A 21,820-nucleotide genomic window follows, 5' to 3' on the forward strand; every position below is an offset into this window, starting at 1 on the left:
ATGTATGTGGTATAAGGAGAAGTCATTATGCAAGGGGACTAATTTGAATTATTATCTCCTCTTCCTGATGGGTAAAAAGAAACACATGCAGTGGCAGTTGCAAGAACATTATAATGCCTCATCAATGTGATACTAGAGTTTATTAACTAACCTATCTGCTATTGAAGCAATACCTCGAGAGCCTGGCTGTTTGAATAAAATGGGATACATCATTTATTTACATTTTGCTGACTCAGTATGTGCTTTATACCCTCTGAGACTAAAGAATAACAGAAAATGATAACTCAGAGTGGAAAACATTTGACCCTCCAGATGTCTTGGAATTCATCTCCCAAAAGTTCTAGCCAATGTTGCTAATGATAAAGGACTATGGGAGTTGCGGTCCCAAGCATCTAGAATAGCAAGTACTTCCCCTCCTTGCTCTGATGTTGAAAGCATGTGTGCACACATGCACACGTGTGCATAGATTGTTCTGTGTGTTCTCTTTTGTGAGGATCTGTTAAGTAATGCATGAATAATGAGTATGAATCAATAAATTTTATCTGAATTGAGTTGCAAAAGACTTTTGATTGCCAAGCTACACACATGCACTCTTGTGCATTGATAAAAATACCTCTAAAATCCCTTGAGGCAGGGACATATATGTTCACATCAAGAGTCTTTCTTCCTTGTTTGGGAGAAAAAAAGGCATGCCACTTTGGTATGGCATATTGAAATACTCCTGCTACCTGTCCTCCTTCACCTTTTGAACCCAACCAGTACAAAACAAGATTTAGCCTTCTGCCAAGCTAGGAAGGAGAGTTGGGCCTGTTATTTTGGTGCTGTGCTCAAGGACATTGGATGCTAGAGAGAGGCATTGTGCCAAGCTTTGATGATACTCCAAGCACACAGTCTAATCTCCACACAAATACACACCTTCTCAACTCTAAACTTGGAAGTAAGACTGAATCTCATGTCATCATGCACCCTGATGTAATCTTTGTATTCTAAGCTGAGACTGGACGTCCAGCTCTTCCCAAGAGGGTGTGGTGGTGGTGGTGGTGGTGGTGGTGGTGATGATGATGATGATATTGTTGTTGCTTCTTGTTGTTGTATATCCCACTCCCCCCCCCCAAATGGGACACAAAGCTGCTCACAGTTTAAAAGAACAATGCAATGTAAAACACAAAAAGTGAGAATTAAAATAGAATTAAATGGCTACAGCATTAAAACACATCATATATTAAAAGAATGTTTAAAGAAAGCAGACATCTTGGAGAGAAGGTTTACATGATCTTCAGCTGATATGGAGCTGTATGTATTTGATTGCAGACCATATTGAAAAAAAAATTATCCTAATTTAAAAGAAAAGCTGGGGGAATGAGAACCAGGAAAACTGTTGGAGAGCTGTGTACCTGTATGTGCATATATGTAACAAATCAGCTGGCCGCCATGCCTATACTCTTTTCTAGGGATTATTCAGATGTTGTCTGTCTGTCTGTTTGTTTAGTGCTACTATCCAAATAATCTCACTTGCACATTCTGGCTTTGTTGTTCAAACTATATATTTTTTTAAATCAGAACTTTCATCTATTCACATCTCTGTGAGTTCTGCTGTTCATGCATGTCAGCACTTGAATAAAGATGGAGCCAATGATGTGGATGTATTCAAAACCAGAGAGGCAAGGGAGGGAGGGACAGACACACACACACAGAGGAGGGTCAGAAGCCACCTCAGTACTCATAGGCACAACCAGAGGAGCAGCTGCTGTCCTCTTGGGAATGATGTTGGATGTCATGCCCTGTGAAGAAGCGGAGATTAGAGGAGGAAGCAGAGGAACCCAACTTTGAGCCTGGTCTTGGCCCCTCAGTGTCTTTGCCAGCAAAGACTGCTGCCATTAAGGACAGTCAGAAACACAGCACCAGTACAGCAGAGGTTCTGTCAGAACCAATGAATTCTTATCCCAATGCACAGTCAATCAGTCTTAGTGAAGTGAGAACAAAACACTTTTATTGCAGACATCAGAAACAGAAACCATCAGCAATGTGTTTAGGTCAGATCTAACCATTCCCACTGCCTACAATATACAAATTGGTAAGGGGCAGACCCAGGAGCCCTGACCCACCATCCATGCCCACCGCTAAGGATCCCAAAGAGAGCTGCCAATATCCTTGGCCATTGAAAGGAAAAACCTTGAGATGGAGTAAGTGGTTTCCCTCTTAGCCTCCCACCACTTCAATCCTTTTCTCTTGGGCTGAGAGCAGGGTGACCATAGGACCTCCTTTTCCAGGAGATGTCCTCCATTTCAGCCTTCTGTTCCAGGAGGAATTCCAAAACATTCTCCATGTGGAGCAGGACTAAGAAGCATGTGCAGTCCGTCCTCCCCATATGTGGGAGATCCGTTCCAGACCCCCCTCATGTATGGGGAAAAGAGCGTATGCTCAAGCCCCATAGAAAATAATGGGGCACATGCTCATGGCAGCTCATGGGGTGCACACAGGGTATGTGGTGTGAGTACATGCCCCATTATTTCTGCCAGGGCTTGCATTCCACATAAGCTCAAAGCTGCAGAAGGCAAGCCCGCCTATAAGGAGGGCCAACTGTATTTCTTTCAGCTCTGGTGAGGGGAAAAGAGGACTCTCTCTCTCTCTCTCTCTCTCTTGCTCTCTCCCCATCTCTTGGTATCTGGCAGTTCCAAGGAGAAGCAGGAGACATTGCCACTGCTGCCACCACCTCGAGACATCCAGCTACAGACAGTTTGGCATAGGGGTCACCGGCACCCTTAGGTAGGAGGCACAGGGCTGGCAAACACATATGAGCAATAGAACATAGAGAGATGTGAAGATATGTGGTTTCAATAAAAAAATAGCATGAATAACAAACCCAGAATGCATGAATTGGATTATTTGCATCACCCCTCTTTAAAAAATCAATGACTGAATGACCCCTTACTGTAGCTTATATGAAGAGAGAACTTTTGTGAGGTGTTCAGGCCTCCAATATCAAACAAATGTTAAAATAGGATGTAAAAAGTACAACAGAATGGAATGAATCTATATGCATCAGAAAGCATAAACTGTTAAACACCTTCCCCAGTCATGGCTACACAAGGATTATTTTATTTGATTTAAATGTGTTAGGGATAGAAGTAATCAAGAAAGAATTGCTACCCAAACACCACGTGAATATAAATCTAAAGCCAATTTCTTCATACCTTCTCAACCAAATACAATAAACCAAAATGGAAGACTAGACAATTGATCATTTGGAAATAAACAATTCATCCAATTTTTCTAATGTTTTAAATGCCCATGCAACAAGGCAGCAGTTATTCACTACATAATTTGGGCAATTTACACAGTTTGCATTAAAATAATTCTTGCAAATATGGAAAACCTCCTGAGATCAACAGAAACAAGCAAGCTTTTGACACAGACAAGCAAGGATTTGCTTCCATAGTCTCCTCTAGTAAGGCTTAAGTCTGGGTCCAGCAATGTGAATGTACAAACAGAATTTAAGAGCAATGTGTGTTAGATAATCTGGACCAGAGATGTTAACCTGATATGTAATTTTAGATTTGGAGCAAAATTAAAATATTTAAAGTAATTCCTAAGCTATTTTTCCCCTCTTCTTTTACCAGGTTTATGTTTATGGAAGTAATAACAACCCAGTAATTAGCAAATGCTTTTATATTCAGGTATAATTGCCTTCCTGTTATATCATTTGGACAAAAATTGTGACTTTAGCAGATGTTGAAATAAATCATTAGATGATAAGCTATAGCAGCAGTTGATTCATGCATATTAAATCTGCGGTACACACTTGTAATAAAACTAATGAAAGTTAAAAACAGGTGGTTTTAAATAATAAAAAGGTAAAAAGATTTAAGTCTTCCATGCTAATTTTGAGAACCTGGGTTTTAAAAACATAATGGTACTAAGGAACCATGCAGGGGTAGCTGTGTTGGCCATTTAGTAAATTCAGACAAAAATCCACCAGCGATACCTTTATTGACCAACTGAAATGCACAATATACTTGTTGCAAGCTTTTGAAGCTCCACTGACTTCTTCATCAGGCAAGATGTTACATACCAAACAGGAGAAAAATTAGAGATGTTAGTAAGATACTTACATTTTGTTGTTTCAATGGTTAAGATGGTATGGGGAGAGTATCTTTAGTAGGCTGGCCCCTCCTCCTCTGGCCATGTGGCAATTGGGCAAAGTCCAGGAAATTTAAACTCAATTTGCATATCAACAAAGACTCATCTTTTGCAATCCAATGTGTCTCCATTCATTGTATGACTTGCAACTGGTAAATCATATGGTGGTGATATGAGCCTTCAGGTTGACTCTAACTTATGGCAACCTTCTCATAGAGTTTTCTTGACAAGATTAATTGGGGAAGATTTGCCATCATCTTCCTCTGAGGGTGAGAGAGTTTGATTTGGTTGAGGTCACCACGTGGATTTACATGACTGAGAACTTTATCACACGGGCCCTAGAACGGGCCTGTTGCATTCCAAAAAGGGAGCATGACGAGAATGGGATGGGATGAAGAACGCATCTTACCACACAGGGGATCGCCTCCGCTGCCGCTGGACGTTCCCATCACATTCTACAACCATCCCAGAGGGGGCGATTTTTGAGAACACTTTTGGACAGTTCTCAAAAATCACCCCCTCTGGGACGGATGTAGAATGTGATAGGAACGTCCTGCGGCAGTGGCAGCTTTCCCCGTGTGGTAAGATGCGTTCTTCATCCCATCCCGTTTGCGCCTCACCCCCTTTTTGGAATGCTACGGGCCCATTTTAGGGCTCATGCGATAAAGTCCTGAGTAATGTTTCAAACCCTGTTCTCCCATTAGTCCAACACTCAAGCCACTACACCACACTGGCTCTGGGATGCCATGGTGGAATTTAATTTTTTAGTGTTGTAGACCGTCAACCCACACAGTGGGCTTTATAGAATCATACAGCTGGAAGATACCGCAAGGGCCATCACCAAAACCCATTTACTGTCAGTTGCAAAACACCCCCCCTGACATTCCCAAACCCTCTCATGCATCAAATAGGAAAACAACCTTTGTTGCAGATTTCTCTTTCACTAAAGATCATTTGCAATAGGAAGATGGGAATGTTAATCAACTGCTTCCCGATTAAGAAGAGAGTGAATCTTCATCAATCCCAGGCACCGCTTATTGGTAATTGGCATTTTGGGGACTTTCATGGTCCTTGCATAGCCCCTAAACTAGGGACTTCATAGGGATCATGAATATGTAGCAGTTGTGATTCGTAACTGTGGATCACATATTTGTAATTTCCCAACAGGATTCTGGCCTAGATTTCTGAACAATGATAGTTAATACAATCAGACATTTCACAGTAATGAAGACAGTGTAGCTATTAAATGATACACATTGCCATCTTTTGGGGCCCTTACACATTACACAATTATAGCACTATTTTCCACTGTTAGCATCATGACAGCATCCTGGGGATTCCTTGGGGTCATAGATTCATGAAGCACCTGAGTTCTCTGCCTGAGTATTCTAAGTGCCTCTTCCTAAACTATATTTCCCTAAACCAGGATTTCACAGGATGCAACTATGGTATTTAAAATGGAATCAAGCAGTATAATTAAATAGAGCAACAGGATCCTAAACAAAATCAAATTACTCTCTGTGACTCATCATTTACAAATCATTAGCAGACTAATAGCTATTATTATTGCTGTTGTTGTGAATAATTATAACTAATAATATTATAATATTATATAAAAGGTAAAAGTAAAGGTTTCACCTTTGATGTGATTGTCTAGTTCTGTCCAACTGTAGGGGTTGTGCTCATTTCTATTACTAAGCTGGGAGAGCCACAGTCTCAAAGACGACTCTGTGGTCATGTGGCCAGCATGACTAAATGCCGAGACACACTGAACACTGTTACTTTGCCACCAAAATGCTACCTATTTATCTAATTACACTTTTACATGCTTTTGAACTGCTAGGTTGGCTGAAGCTGGGACTAGAGATGGGAACTCACTCCATCAAGTGGCTCTTGGATCTCAAACTTTCAATCTGACCTTGCAGTCCTCAGAGTCAGCATCTTAACAGCCAAGCCACTGTGTCCCTCTAATATATAATTTTATATATTATATAAAAACTAATATATAATATTCCATTAGTAAATATTAATAATTATAATTTCATTTATATGCTACTTTCCCAAAAAATTCAAAACTTTTTGCACTAAAATAAACATGCACTTAAATTGTGCATAAGAAAAAGCAGGATGGGCAAATTTGAATCCATTAGCTAAAGTGATGATGAAACAATCTTTATCAGCATATAAAAGGTAAGAGCCACTTTGATTCCCATATGTGAGGAAACGCAGGATGTTAATTAATTAGCAATAGTAATAATAACCATCCCACACACATCACTCCTTCTTTTTCTTTACCTAAGAAAATCCAATGAAATTCACTGGGTTACCATAAGTCAACAGGTGACTGGAAACGTGTTAGTGAATTTCATTATTGTAAATTGGACTATAATGAGACCAGGGTTGAAATCCCCACTTAGCCATGGAAACCCACTGGGTGTCCTTGGGCAAATCACACTCTCTCGGTCTCTCAGAGGAAGACAGAGTAAGATGATTTTCTACCTACTTTATTCATGTTTATATTTCCCAATAAACATTTATATTTATATGTATAAATAAATATAAATATTTCCTAATAAAACTCTGTCATCTTTTTTCCTGTTTTTGTTTAGGCACTTCAATATTTATATCCATCCATTTTCCTAAGTGGCATTCATACCAAGCTTATTGTCAATCACCTTTCTTTTCCATCTTGACATGATTTTTTTCATTCACTCTGTCAGGAATAGCTCTCAAGGCCTATCCTGTAGCCTGCCATGGAATGCAAATTCAGAAGGGAGCACTTAAACGTATCAGTTTTCCTCTGCTCATGCTGTGCTCTAGTAAAAACCAGGCTCATGGGCTTAAGCAGAAATATATTTTGATTAGCAGAGACAATAATATGTTTTGCCACCCTGCCAGACTTCCCTGTTCCCTCTGAGTTTAGCTGAAGGAATATATATATTTGAACTATGCTTGTTCCAATGCTTGCTCTTCACTGGACAATTCAGAGCTATTAACTTTACAAAACTCCTGCTCCTGTTACAGATGAAAACCTTTAGAACTAAAAGAGAATGATGTGAACATATTGATTTGTCATCTTTTGTTTGGTTCCCTGCTACTTACCTTTCTGCATTGATTCCTAATGAAACTTTTCTCCCCCTCTGTAACAATTGCTAGAACTGGTTTGTTGATACAGATCAGTACAGAAGCTTGGACTTTGAATTCTCCTTGTGGATAAACTACACAGACTGTCATGATGAGCCCCTACCCCTCATCAGCATCTACTATTATAAGTGGTGTCAGTTGTTTTTTTTAAATACCAATAAAGGACAGTCAAAAATTCATGACATACAGCACTAATTTTTTGTCTTTATGAAAAACCATACTTGCTTTCTTTTTTTGGCATGAATTAACAGTCCTGAATTTGTTCTAATCATATTATCTGTATTGGCAATGGGTTTGAGGTGCACTCACTTGCTCCTGCAACCTGACCTCATCTTTTCTCAAAATGCCCATATCCCCAAATATTGGATTTTCAGCATACCATGTAGTCTATATAATAGCCCTCAAATTAGAGATATCCCTTATAATAAGTGGCACCTGCTAGCCCTCTAAGATTTCCAGTGCTCAGATAAAGGACATGTCTTATAATAAGGGACATGTGTGATGCACCACTGCAATGCTGCTCCAGATTTATCAGAAGCATATAAAGGAAGTCAGTTAATGCATTTCAGTTCATTGGTTTCCATGCTATTTTTCTGACCTAAATCACCTCTATAATCAGAACAGAATATGGAGAAACAGATTTGGCAGTTGGCAAAAGGGTCATGCAAGGCTGCATGTTATCACCCTACTTGTTCAACTTGTACACAGACAATTAATTCCATTCTCCTCCTTTACCTAGCCTTATCATTGGGAGAAGGCCAAACAATGGAGGAGCCTTGAGGGGCAAGCCTTTGTCTCTCTTCCTCCTCCGCTGCATCAGGAGGAGGCAGGAGAAAGCCAAATGAAGGAGGAACCCTGTAGGGAGTGTTTGCCCATCCTCCTCCTCCTCCACCACCTGGGCTTTTCTTTAGGGGAAAACCAGGCAGCAGAGCCTTGAAGGGAAAGAATTTGCCCATCCTCCTCCACCCGTCCTTCTCATTGGGAGAAACTGAGCAATGGACAAGCCTCGGAGGGTGAATGTTTGCCCATTCTCCTCCTCCTCTGCTGTCTGGCCTTCTCAGGAGAAAGCTAGGCATCAGAGGAGCCTTGCAGTGCAAGCATTTGCCCTTGTGCCACCTCCTTCACATAACCTTCTCCAGAGAAGGAGGCCAAGCAGTGGAGGAGCCTTGAAGTCATTCCACATCCTCATGAGCCACCCAAAATCCTTTGGCGAGCCACATGCGGCCCCTGGGCCATATGTTGTCCATGCCTGCATCACACTATATTAAAGCAGGAAATACTATTTAGAATTAAAATCTTTCACTAGGTTTAAACCTATTTAGTACAAGTTGCTAGACCTTTTTAGGCTACCCTTGACTATTTATTTTGAGTGTGTGTTTAATCAGAAATCAGTACTTAAATTGTTCACTAACAATTTAAAATTATACCCAAATCATAGAGTCTTTATTTTTCATTCTTCTCCTTTTGTCACATAACCTAAAAACATGAGTGGTAGAATGTGAAAACAGGACAAGACAGGTATATATTTTCTCAGACATCAAGGAGAAGAGAATAAGTAATGTGTTCCTAAATACTTCTATTAACTAACTGGCTGGAGCCCTTTTAAAACCACAGAATAGTGTTCCTGGAAATAATCTGAACCACTCTATTACTCTATATATCGTTGTTCAAAGAATTAAAAAATAAATAATGTGTAGAAAAAAAGTAAGTGAGGCTCAAAAATGACCCTATCAATCATTTCAGGGAAGAGAGAATAAGAAAGGGAGAAGAGTGTGGTTATACTTTAAGCGATGTCAACTATTCAAAAGAGTGATAATTAATCTGGCAAGCAACATGTCTTGAGATGAAAGCAAATGTTAACAGTTAAAGCAGAAGACATTAAAAGCTGCTTACAAGTAATATGTAAGGGTTGACAATCTGAAAAAAAGCTTTGCCTTTCTTGAGCATTAACACTTCCTTATTGCTATCTGTGTATTGGTCTCCAATGAGACAGATTGTTTAAAGTACTATTGATAAAGAAAATGCAGCAGGAGTCTGAAAAAGATTTATTTTATTCCTTTAACATCAATCCTTTTAAAAAGAAATAGATTCTGTCAAGTAAGAAAGCTGCCTTCACTACATCCAAGACAACCTTGAAAAGGCAGTGTGTTAAAACCAGAGCATGGATTAAAACTGCTAGAATCTCTTTGCCAGTAGAGGCCATGGTAATGATGTAGACTCAAGCTGACTGAATCAACTCAAGTATCTTCATTGACTTGACTTGGACTTAACTGGTCAATAAATGACACTCTGACTCAACTCACAACTTGTATATTTTTAGCAACTAACTTGTCACCATCTTCACTTCGAGTAGCAGGGACTACTTGCCCCTAGGAGCTAGAGGAAGGGGGAAAGTTAGAGAGACTCTTTCTGATGCAAGGAGACCTTCTCTCCAAGCATCCTTCCAGAAGAGGATGCCGGAACACCACCATAGAAAGTGTCTCCTCCCAGAGCCAAGAAAGGAAAGAGACCCCAAGACTGTGGTGGCAGTGGTAGCAGCCAAGTAGTTCCTGTTGGAGGGGAAAGAAAATGCCATGGACTCAGTGTAGCTCTCACTTTCACCTCTACCCCAGCCTGCAGTGAAGCAAAAATCTTGGAGCAGCTCCTGCAAAGTAACACACTACTAGACTTGCCATTTGTGGCCATTGAGGGATCCTTATCTTCTTCTACTACAGCCAGCTTTTCCTGGTGAGAGGCTATCTGGGGAGGGGAGAAAAGAGCAGGAAGATGCTGAAGAAGAAGAGGAAAACAAGACACAAGAGGGCTTGGTTGACAGAGTGAGGAAGAGGCAAACATCCATCTGGTTGCCTCATTTGCTGACTCTGTTTTCTTCCCTCTGTTCCGTGCTTTGGTTTACAGGTTATTTCCTTTTCTCAGAATCGAATCTGAATCATTTCCTTAAACTCTTACTTTCCCTCACCTACAATTTTCTGGCTGGAGCATTGAGGTCTGCTCAGCATCTAGTCCCTGCTGCACACTGGAAGAGATTTTGAAAGCTTTAAAAAAGATTTAGAAGGCTCCTCCAATATCCAATGGGGACAGGGTCCTGAGTAGATCTCAATCCCACTGCCTAACATCTTTGCTGTTCCCATCTGAGAAATACTCCCCCCCACCTCTTTTTACTGTTAAAGTTGGCTCCCAAACTTGAAACTGGAAAGTATAGACCTGAAACATGAAGTAAAAGACATCACTGGGTCATAGGGTTCTGGGATATAGTTTCTCAAAATCCTACTTTTTTCAAGCCCCTAAGTGGCCATAACCTAATAGTAAACCACACATTCCAATCTTTTGAAATAATAGATATGAGACACGGTATTAAAGTATTATACATACAGGGAAAGAAAACTATATATGATAGGATATAATCTTTTAGTTATAACAAAAACATCAGGGAAAGTGTTTGCAGTTTGATTTATTGCTACACCTGTGTGTGATAATAATAGTAATAATAAACATTATGTATTTCAAATGTTTCTCTTATTCACTAATAACTACTGGTTCCACAATAAAAAATAAATAGAATAATAACACTTTTCAACATGGTAATTTTCATTTTTATTATGTTTACTTATTCATTTACAAAGAAAAACATCAGCACTAGTTTGAATGGATATTGAATTTTTCTGCTTTGCTTGCAAATCCCATAAAATATGCACGCTTTGGGACAAGCACAGTGAGAGTTGAAAACAAGGAAGGAAATAAAGATTTCCCCCCCTTTTCTAACAATGTGCAGGCATTATTACTCCAAATTATAGGCTCCCCTTCTCCTTCAGAATGTAGATGTGTCACTCAGAATTAATATTTTCTCCATGTCTGTGTAGAACCCACACACATTTTCAGATCTCATCTATCTTCTCACAAAATAAATCTGACATTTCACCTGACAAAAGAAACCCAATTGTATTTGAATGTCACTGATGGCCAAACCTAGGAACAACCTAAAACATGTAATCTGTAAAAATTCACATATATGAAAGCCCAAAAGACAACTGTGACAGCAACACTCAAACTCAGGAATCTCTTGTGCAATTCTTGCACTATAACTCTCTCTTCATGCCAGATCTCTGGCTTACAGATTTTCCCCCATCTTGGCACCAACTATTCTCTGACAGCCACACACCTACTATTTAGTGTGTCCCAAACCTAAAAGATTTTTGTCAGTGTTGGTAGCATTTTAAATGTATTTTTGAAATCACTCCAGACAGCTGCTTGTTGAAACAACATAAGAGATTTATTTACAAGTCAGGCTGAATACAGTATCTCTTTTAGTGGATGGTATTCACATTGGATATGGTGTTTAAATACTTAATTTGTCACACGGTTTGTCAGTTCCTTTAAGCTTGTCTTTGTAATTGGTTCTTTATAACTTTATATCATTTCTGGTAAACTTGTGACTTCCCTAGTCACCCTAATTAAACTCTCACACTTGAACTGTCTTAGTTCCAGCTGCCACTCAAACACTTATAGTAATTTCCACAGCCTTTCTCTGGCTGTAATCCCTCAGGAATTTCCTGGACACCTTTTACCAAAGACTCTCCTAGTCCTTAACCTGGGTACTCAAAACCCTATCCAGCGGCCCCTCTCAGCAGAATACCTCAGCCACCTTGGCTGTTAAAACCCTTCAGGGTCTAATAAACCTCAAACTCTGTCCCTATCTGATCCCTATCTAACTCACATATGCTTCTCTCTTCCTATTTATACTTGCTCCTGGGAGTAGCCCCTACATTTTCTTGCCTAAATTCCCATTGACTGTTGCTAGGCTCACTCCAGTTTGATGTTGCCGATGTCCCAATCTGCCTTTTTTCCACAACAGCAAATTCAAGTCTTACTGAAACTACATGAATGAGGGCAAAATGAATGGAGTGAAGCACATGGCAAATTGTAGAGCAAAACTGTTTCATTCTGCAAGAGACAAAATGGCAGAGGTTTACCTTCCACCAGGACAAGGACCCCTAAATCTATAGTTGAACAGCAACTGACAGCCTTTAGGGCTGAAGGACGGGGTATAAATATTGTAAGTAAGTAAGTAAGTAAATAAATAATATACTTTAAAAATATGAGTGTTTTAAAATGGCCCAAATCTTAATCCCACTGAAAATCTGTGGTAAAACTCAAAAGCTACTGTTCATGAATGGCCCCAATACAATCTCAGAGCTGGAGAAATTTTGCCAAATAGTCTGGGCCAAAAATACAGGATTTAGATGGACAAATCTAATAAAGAGTTCCCCAAAAAGGACTCCCAGTTTTATTTCCTGTGCTTCTACCAAATATTGACTCAGCGCATGAATACTTATGTAACAAAGGCCTGAGACAGACCATCCAGAGGGAAGCTGCAGCCGCCAAACCATGCAACTTCACTCTGGAGGAAAAAGAATCCGCAAAAAGCGGATTCTTTTTCCGCCACACCAGTTATGTCTGAGTGTGCCAATGGTCCACTCATGGCGTAACTAGCATGGTGCGATGTGCGGACACTATGTGTTCATTACATCATAATGGCGATTCCTGTGTATATGGGGTGCCGCCATTATGGCACCGTCAGTACATGCTAGGGTTAGGAACCGTGCGGTTGCCATGCAGTCCCTAACCCTAGCTACACCACCGCCATGTCACAAAACAGCTGCCTGTCCTGCACCAAAGAAATACAAATCTGGTTTCTTTACTTAATTTTCATGTCTCATTAAAAATATTTTGCACCTTTACTATATTAAGTATCTGGAGTACATCAAATACTAAATCATTTTCAGTTCCAGATGGTAATACAACAAAACATGGAAAAATGAAAGAGTAAATAGAGTTCTGAATACTTCAGAAAGGCAATGTATTGTCACAAGATGATTTTATCTTAGTATTTTATATTGTCCAGGACAAAAAGGGGTCCAGTAGTCTAATGAAGTATTTTGTTCAGACTTTCCTTTTCCTTCCAGAGAAAAACTGTACATGGTGTGTGGCTTGGAAATTATTTTCCTTTAGTTATTGTTGTGTGCCTTCAAGTCATTTTCTGACTTAAGGTGACCCTAAGGCAAACCTATCATGGAGTTTTCATGGCACGTTTCTTCAGAGGAGGGTTGCCATTACCATCCTTTGAGGCTGAGAGAGTGTGACATGTCCAAGATCACTCAGTAGGTTTACATGGCTGAGCTGGAGTTTGAATGCTGGTCTCCAAAGTTGTAGTCCAACACTCAAACCACTACACCACTCTGGCTCACAAATCTTCAAATGACATAGGTACGGTATGCCTACATTGTGCATCTAGTTTTATGTAGAATCTATTAGAAAATGAGACTTCAGGGGACATGTGCGCTTTTGAATATGTATCATTGTTGTTAACTGCCCTCAAGTCCACCCTGAGTCATGGTGACTCTATGGAGAGATATCTCCAAGACCCACTATCCTCCACTGCTCTATTTAGTTCCTGTGATTCAGATCCGTGACCTCCTTAATTGAGTCTATTGATACCGGTGCATGGTCTTCCTCTTTCTACTACTTTCTACTTTTCTAAGCATTATTGGCTTTTCTAGTCATGCCTTCTCATGATGTGGCTAAAATATGGCAGCCTCTATTTAATCATCTTGGCTTCCAGGGAGATCTCAGGCTTGATTTGATCTAGAACTCATTTGTTTGTTTGTTTGTTTGTTTCACCATCCGTGGTATCCTGAGCACTCTTTTCCAGCACCAAACCTCAAATAATCTTCAAATGATTTTCTTTGTATCTTCTTGTATCCCTGTCTAGCTCTATCATCTGTACATGATGATGGGGAATACAATAGCTTGGGTGATTCTTTAGTGCTCGGTTGTATATCTTTACACTTTAGGATCCTATCTAGTTCTTTCATAGCTGCCCTTACCATTCCTAGTCTTCTTCTGATTTTTTGACTGTAATATTTGATTCAAGGTATAGGAACACTTTGACTATTTTAATTTTATGCTGCCACCACTACCAAGGGAGATCACATATCTAAAAGGTTACATATTTTACATATATTATTTAACAGTGTTGCATTTTACCATAACATTTACATTTTAATATTCATTCTTGTATGGTTGTGGTTTTATTTGAGTTGAGGACTGCAGCACAAAATCTGAAGTATGGATTCTGATTAATTTTGATTCAGCTTGCATACTAGTCCAGAAGAAGCAGTTTCAATTGGTTCCCTTCAAAATGCTGGCTGAAAGACATACTAAAACATCCCATTTGAAGAGGTGACCACTATACTACTTTGCAGTCCATTGTTGAAAGTCTCTCTAGGAGATTCATTGTTGTATGGATCTAGCTGTTCAATTGTTTGGATACTAGTTTAAATATGCAAAATAAAGGGTAATTTGAGAACTATTCTCTTTAACTACACATTTATCTTCTCTTTGTCTTCTCCAGAATTTTTGTGAATATAAAGGATGAAAAAATGGACATAAATTTAACCATAGCAATTGAGGAGAAAGAGAAGTTTTAGAGGAAATTTAGTACAAAGGTTAAGACTAGCACATGAGCTTCTTTCAAAATCTGCACTATTTTTTTTAATGAGACAATGAGAAAAAATACTGGGGGAAAAATTAGTCAGTTAGTAAATAACAATGAAAAATGCAAAAATGAGGGGTGGTTGTATTATAACCCAAAGCTGACATTGTGTGTAAGGAAAACAAAGTACCTCAATTATGAATTTGACATAAAGAATAATGTTTGACTTATAATTAATGGAAATAGCTGGAGCTGAGGTTTCTTTGCTGTTATGGCCTTGCAGCCCATAAGTGATCACAACATCACATGTTTTAAGAGTTATTTCACTATTGAGAAGAAATTAATATTTCAGATATACTCCATGTGCTGTTTCTAAATCCATCTAGACCTTGTGTCTTGCTCCAGTGAATGGTAAGAAAAAGTGCTCATGTCTGAAGTAGATATATTATGAAGTCCCTAATATTTTTATAATTCTCCATGCTATTAAATTAGCATATTAGCAATCTTAAAACAATCCACTGAAGTGAGGCATTATATTTGTATAATTATCTTCTGCTGCTGCTCTGCAGTTAATATTCAAAACCTATCAGTATCTGTTGTGAAATAAGCCCATTAATCAACCAACATATATCATTACCACCCAAACAAACAGAGAAATGCAGGGATAAATTTTATGTCTGAATGGATGCCTGATAGACTTTCCAATTTCTTCTTTGAAGGTTCAACTTTATTCCAACACCTGTCTGCATGTGTCAAGATAGACCAAGGCAACCTGGAGTATCCTGGCCCCATAACTGCCTCGATTTCTTCCTATTACCTAGCCCTCAATTCCTACACTGGGGTGGCAGTCTACATAGCATCCCACTGAGCCCCCCAGAATGTCTGATGCCACAGATCACTTGCTTCTGAGGTCACAACAAGGCACTTAGCAATGATCATATGGCTGGCCATTCTGACCCCACAGCAAGCAACTTCTGACCCCAGTGGATGCTCTAGATGGTTCAGTGTGATGCTGGTGCAAGCAGCCACCATGGCATGGGGATGAAAGTCTCCAGATCTTCCCAAAATATCTCAAATAAGAGGTAGGTTATTTTAATTTGTTTTAATGGTGTTATACCCCAATTCTCATGCTGAACATGTCAGACATTGTCTGGCTTCTTGGCACCAGAACTAAGCTTTAGGCTGTGTATCTTCCAAACAGGATACTGCCAGAAGGGCAGTTATTCCAAATTCCTACTCAAGACATAAGAAACATATGGTTCATGTACTGTATCTACCCTTTGAAGCTCATTTATGGATGATGCACGTCCCATCAAACTGGCCACCAAAAAGCTACCTCACATTACACCACAGGAAAATAAAAATAAAAAACCCACACATGTTGATACTGTTCATAGCTTTAGTCACTAATGTAACCTTCTCTCCACTGAAAGCCCATGGATAATAATATGAGGAGAAGTGGAAGAAGCAAAGAGTAGTGATGGGTGGAGAGGTTGCGAAGCTGTCCTTGATAGAATGGAAGTTCAGGTTGAGTATCCCTTATCTGAAATTTGAAGTGCTCCAAAAGCCAAGCTTTTTTGAGCTACGACACAAGTAGTGTAATATCTGCCTATACTGCATTTGCAAGGCTGGAGACAGTCACATTTGAGGACAAACATGACTGCAGAGAGATGTGAAGATCTGTAAAATGGTGGGAATTCACACCTCCTATTCATTTCAGGGATCCTTAGTCTCTCTCCAGCCTCATTATGTCTCATTATGTCTATAAAAATACAATTATTCCAAAATCTGGGAAAAAATGTCTAGTCCCAAACATTTTGGACAAGGGATACACATTCTGTATCCTTTTTTGAAGCTCCTTGTCAAACTCCCACTAGCAACACCAAAAATGCCCATCATTTCTGCTACTCAACATTAAAAGGACTGTTTTGCCTTATCTTGTATCATGATGAAGCAGACATGGTTCCATATCCCTATCTCTTTAGACTGAAGGATTGAAGGCCCTTTGTCATTTGTCAGCTAATCTATATTCAGTCTGGGATCCCTTCAGCACCTTCCAGCCACCTGGCCATCCAATTTGTTATTATGGTAAAATCCAGACAGGCAGAGTTAGCATCAACACTACACTTAAAGCTTCTCTGGTATTGCATTCTGAGGATATTTATATGGAAGAATAACCTCTGGTAACCTTTTAGGCTATTTATTATAGGCAATCACGGATATACAAGCATACACAACAAAGACAAGTAAACATCTGAGCATCTTGTTTTAAGTATATCACATTGTATTGCATGTAAGGCAACATACATGTCTTACCTTTCAACATATGAAAGAGAACTGCTACACTTTTATAAGGACTGAATCTTTATTGATGCATCTCTTTAGCAGGCTTTTCTATAATTAACACATAGATAGACATTGTTTATCATCAACTACAGAGTCTGGAAGTAGTTGAAGATAAACACTATCAGTGATTAAGACAAGAGTTTGATCTAAACTTTGCTACAAATGAATAGAATGACCATTTGGTCTCTGGAAGACCTTGCATCTAGAAAAAGAATCCTGTTTGCAGAAAAAGGTAAGAATTACTTTCTGTTCAACATCTTTAAATATCTCAAGATGGTTTCCTCCTTTTTCCCACTGAGCATGAAAACATTAATGAGCATTCTTCACATCCTTACTCAAGGTTCAATTACTTTATTAGAATTAGGATAAATGTTTGACTGCACTTGTCTTATAGCTGCCCTAGACCAGATCTAGCTCAGGATGTGCATAGGACTGATCTGAGATCTGCAGCAGAGGCCAACAAAAGCACTGAGGCTGCTGCTACACTGCAGAATTAATGAAGATTGACCCCACATTAACTGTCACGGCACCAGCCTATGGAATTCTGGGAATTGTAGTTGTTGTAGCACCAGACCTCTCTGACAGAGCAGGCTAAATACCTCACAAAACTACCATCTTTCTGATTGGAAACATTTATAGAATTTTATGGAACAAAGACTTAGAGGAAGAAACAGCCAAAGAAGAAATGGTAGAGGGATGCAAAATGTGGGAAACACATTAGAGTTTTAAAAATGGGAAAACATTTGAGCAACAGTTTCAAAATATACAATACTACAAAACTTGGGGGAGAGTTATTATAAAATGTATTTTCATTAGTATATAACACCTGCAAAAAATTCAATATATATATATATAAAAATACTAACAATCTATGTTGGAAATGCAAGGAGGAACCCGGAATTCTTAATCATTGCTGGTGGTCATGCAAAAAAGCCAAAGATAAAAATAATGGAAAAACATAAATGAAACAGTAAGCAAAATCGTAAATATTAAATTACAGATGATTCCAGAATTCTATTTATTAAGAATGTTCGATTAGGAATTAGAGGGAAAATAAGGAAAAATATGTTGTTACATGCACAAAAATGGAAGTCTGGTTTCACTCCTAGTACAAAAGAATGGTTAGTGAAACTATATGATGCAATAGAGATGGACAAATTAACACAAATGTTAAAATATAATACAACAGATAAGGTTAAGGAAGAATGGGATCTGGTGAATAAATATCTAAAAGAAATATGGGGAAACATAGCAACTAACTTTTTCTATATGTATATATAATTTCTAAATGATCAATAGGTTTCTTCTGTTTGAAAAAAATAACTTTTATAATGTATAATTTTCCATTCTCTTACAAAATTAAAATTAAATGGAAAGGTTTATTAAAACTCCACTCTATTAATTGCACAATGTCTTAGAATATACAGTTACCAGAAACGTCTTACCTACATTTAGCCTTTGAAATAGTACAAGGACAAGGACACTTGTCTTCACAAACTGAACGGTCTGATTATCTTATTAAATATGGCCATATACTTTCCATAAACTGGTAGTAAAGCAAAGGTCCATTAATTCTGACAATGTCAATGTGTTCTTATAGTACTAGTGTAAAGACATGTTTTTAAATATTAGGTTTGGCAGAAAGACTTTTCGGCCACTCCCATAATCAATAAGAAAAAATAGGTGAAAACAGACATTAAATCACTGATGTAATTGGGGAAAATATAGATCAGATTTCAGTTTTCTGCCTTTGATGTGGCCATAAACAATTTAGAAGATATAGCCATGCAGACAAAATAATATCCTATGAATTAGAAATGCAGGATCATTTCTAATTTACATTCACTAGGAAAACAACTGATACTATGGTGTTTCCATTTATTTTGTTGACCATAGATCCTTGTAGTAAAAATAGACTAGCATGGATACCCTGTGTCCAGCCTTCCTTGTTAAGTACTACAGCCATATTTTTATGTGGGGTGTTAGTTGTGGTGCAATGATACACTTAGCTCCAACCAATTCTCATCACCATTCCCAAACAAACATACTCACCTATGAAGATGATGTGAGAACCAGCCAGATGTAAGGAAGAACAGTGAGTTGCCCCCTTTTCTATCTTTCTTCAACAAGCCATCAAGAAGAATAGTATGAACCAAACTGTACACAAGCATTTGCAATTGAAGACACTTTCTTTCTCCACAGCATGCGTGTGCAAATATTTTGATTCCTCAGGTGCTTTCTTCCATTAATGTGTCTTTAGTGCATATGCAGAAAAAAACAGAAGCTACTGATTCTTCAGTCAAGGCAACTAGGGAAGCAAGAAATGGAGCTGTCTGAGGTGTTAATGGCCCTTCCAATTTTGCTGAAGTTGCTTATTTTACCCAAGGGCTGATGTGGTCAGTTTGTAAGCTGGCTCTTTGTCAATTACCTATCAAATTTACTTTTCAATTAAGTCCTTATCTCCTCTTTCAAGGCCTCCTTGTTTCTGATAGGCATGATTAAATTTTCACTGCACCCCCCCCCCCTCCAGCTTTTGTGAGAAAAGAAAATGCTTCTTTTCTTCATAGTGATTTACCATGAAACCATTTTAAATGTTCTCTGAACCATTGCCTTTTTTTATATTGCCATGGAATCCATATATGTTATAAATGTGAATAAATTGTGACATAAGAAAAAAAAAGCAGAATACCAAGTCTAAATCTCACCTTCTCCTTGTATAAGTATGTATGAAGGAGAAAAATTATGTGTGTGCACATGTGCATTCATTTTAGAAACGAAACTATGTTTATCATTAGTGATTACATTTCCTATAAGAATAAACTGGATACCCTTAAGGATAGGCTCTTATTACTTTTACATTGCCTTTTTTTTAAAAAAAAATGCTTGCTTTCTACAGGATGTTGCACACATTTGCATGCTTGCACACTTTTAGGGATATTCTGTTGCTCTCCAAATATTGTTGTAACTCTCCTCGGTCCTATCCACAGACAGGGTCCTGAATGAGGCACCAAAAAGGAGCAGTATTTTACTGCTCCTATTTGGGCTGGTTCTTTGGGAAAGAGCTGTGCCCGGGGTTTGGCCGTGTTCAGGGCATGCATCATCTGAATGCCACACTCCCAACATGGCCCCATGGCAGCACTTTTGGGTCATCTGTTTGAGGCCATAGCCACACTTTATCTGCACTAGCCTTGTTATATCTGGGAAGCGGGTTTCTTTGCAGTGGTGAAGGGTGTCAGGCGCCTTACCCACCCAGAATTTTCCCCTCTCTCTCCCTCCATGATCCTCACCCATCACTGACAACATCATAACTTTTTCTTCCCCTAAGATTAAATATTGAAGAATTATAGTGTCACTTATTCCCGCTCGCCACCCACTCTCTCTGCCAATTTGTTTTCCCTTGTCTCCATCTCCAGTAGACCTTGCAATTTTACTCAGAATTAACTTCCCCTTCCTGTTCCCAGACAATAAGTGACCAAAAGGGAGAGACAAACTGAATCCTTTGCTGTGTTTTGTTTATTCTGTTTTTAATGAGCATCCCAATCTGCTTATAAAGAGCAAAAAGAAAAATCTCTTGAGTGCTCAGCTTATTGACCTCTGAAAGTGCACTTTATCACAGGTATTGCAGATAGTCATATTAAGAAAAGTTTGGTTTATACTAATGAAAGTAAATGGCATAGTAAGAACATGCTGACACTATTAAACTTAATGATCCATCTCATCACTGCTAGTAACTGGCACAGCATGAGGTAATTGTCATATTTAGTAAAATCATGACAATATGACCTAGCATTATAGATCTAGCTTTGCTTAGGAGGCTCATTTGAACTCATTGGAATTGGAATTTGCAATATAATTCTCTTACAGATAGTGAGCATGTTATAAGACTGGAATAAATGGAAAGTGCATGTGTAGCTCCTTTAGTACAATGGGAAAGATTATTCTTTCAGTGATACTGTGAAAAAAATGATTATTTTATGAAATATAATAATAATAATAATAATGATTTATTTCTAGCCCTCCCTATCACAGAGAATCCGGGAAAGTTACATCAGTAAAATACATCAAAGTTACAATAAAATTCAAGAAGAAATCAATCCCTACACCCACCCTCCATTCCCAATGCTAAAACAGCATTAAACAGTCATAGTATAAAACCATTAAAACAGTAAAAACATTAAAATCATTCAACTAGAATTTGGAGGAAAATAAGCAGACGAGGAGGCATTTTTCATAATCGTGATCATGTTCATGTCAGGTTTGTATCCAGATCTATATCTATATTTCTATATATCTATATCTGGGGAGGGATAACTAAATTGGAAAGGCCTGCCAGAAGAAATCCATTTTCAGTGCTTTCTTAAAAGCTGTCAGAGTGGGAATGTGGCAGATCGTTCCATAATTTTGGAGCAGCAGTAGAGAAGGCCCTCTGGTAAACTGATGTTAGCCTAGATTTTTTAGGCTGTAATAAATTCTTCCCAGAGTACCTTAACATGCGGTACGGACAATACGGAAGAAGGCATTCCCTCAAGTATTCTGGACCCAAGCCATGTAGGGTTTTAAAGGTAATCACCAACACCTTATGCCTTGCCTGGAAACTAATTGGCAGCCAGTGAAGGGACTTCAAGACCGGTGTTATATGATCATTCCTAGAAGTACCCATAATCTGCCATGTTTTGTACCAACTGAAGTTTCTGAACT

This window comes from Sceloporus undulatus, chromosome 4, assembly GCF_019175285.1.
Source record: "Sceloporus undulatus isolate JIND9_A2432 ecotype Alabama chromosome 4, SceUnd_v1.1, whole genome shotgun sequence".
NCBI classification, from domain to species: Eukaryota; Metazoa; Chordata; class Lepidosauria; order Squamata; family Phrynosomatidae; genus Sceloporus; species Sceloporus undulatus.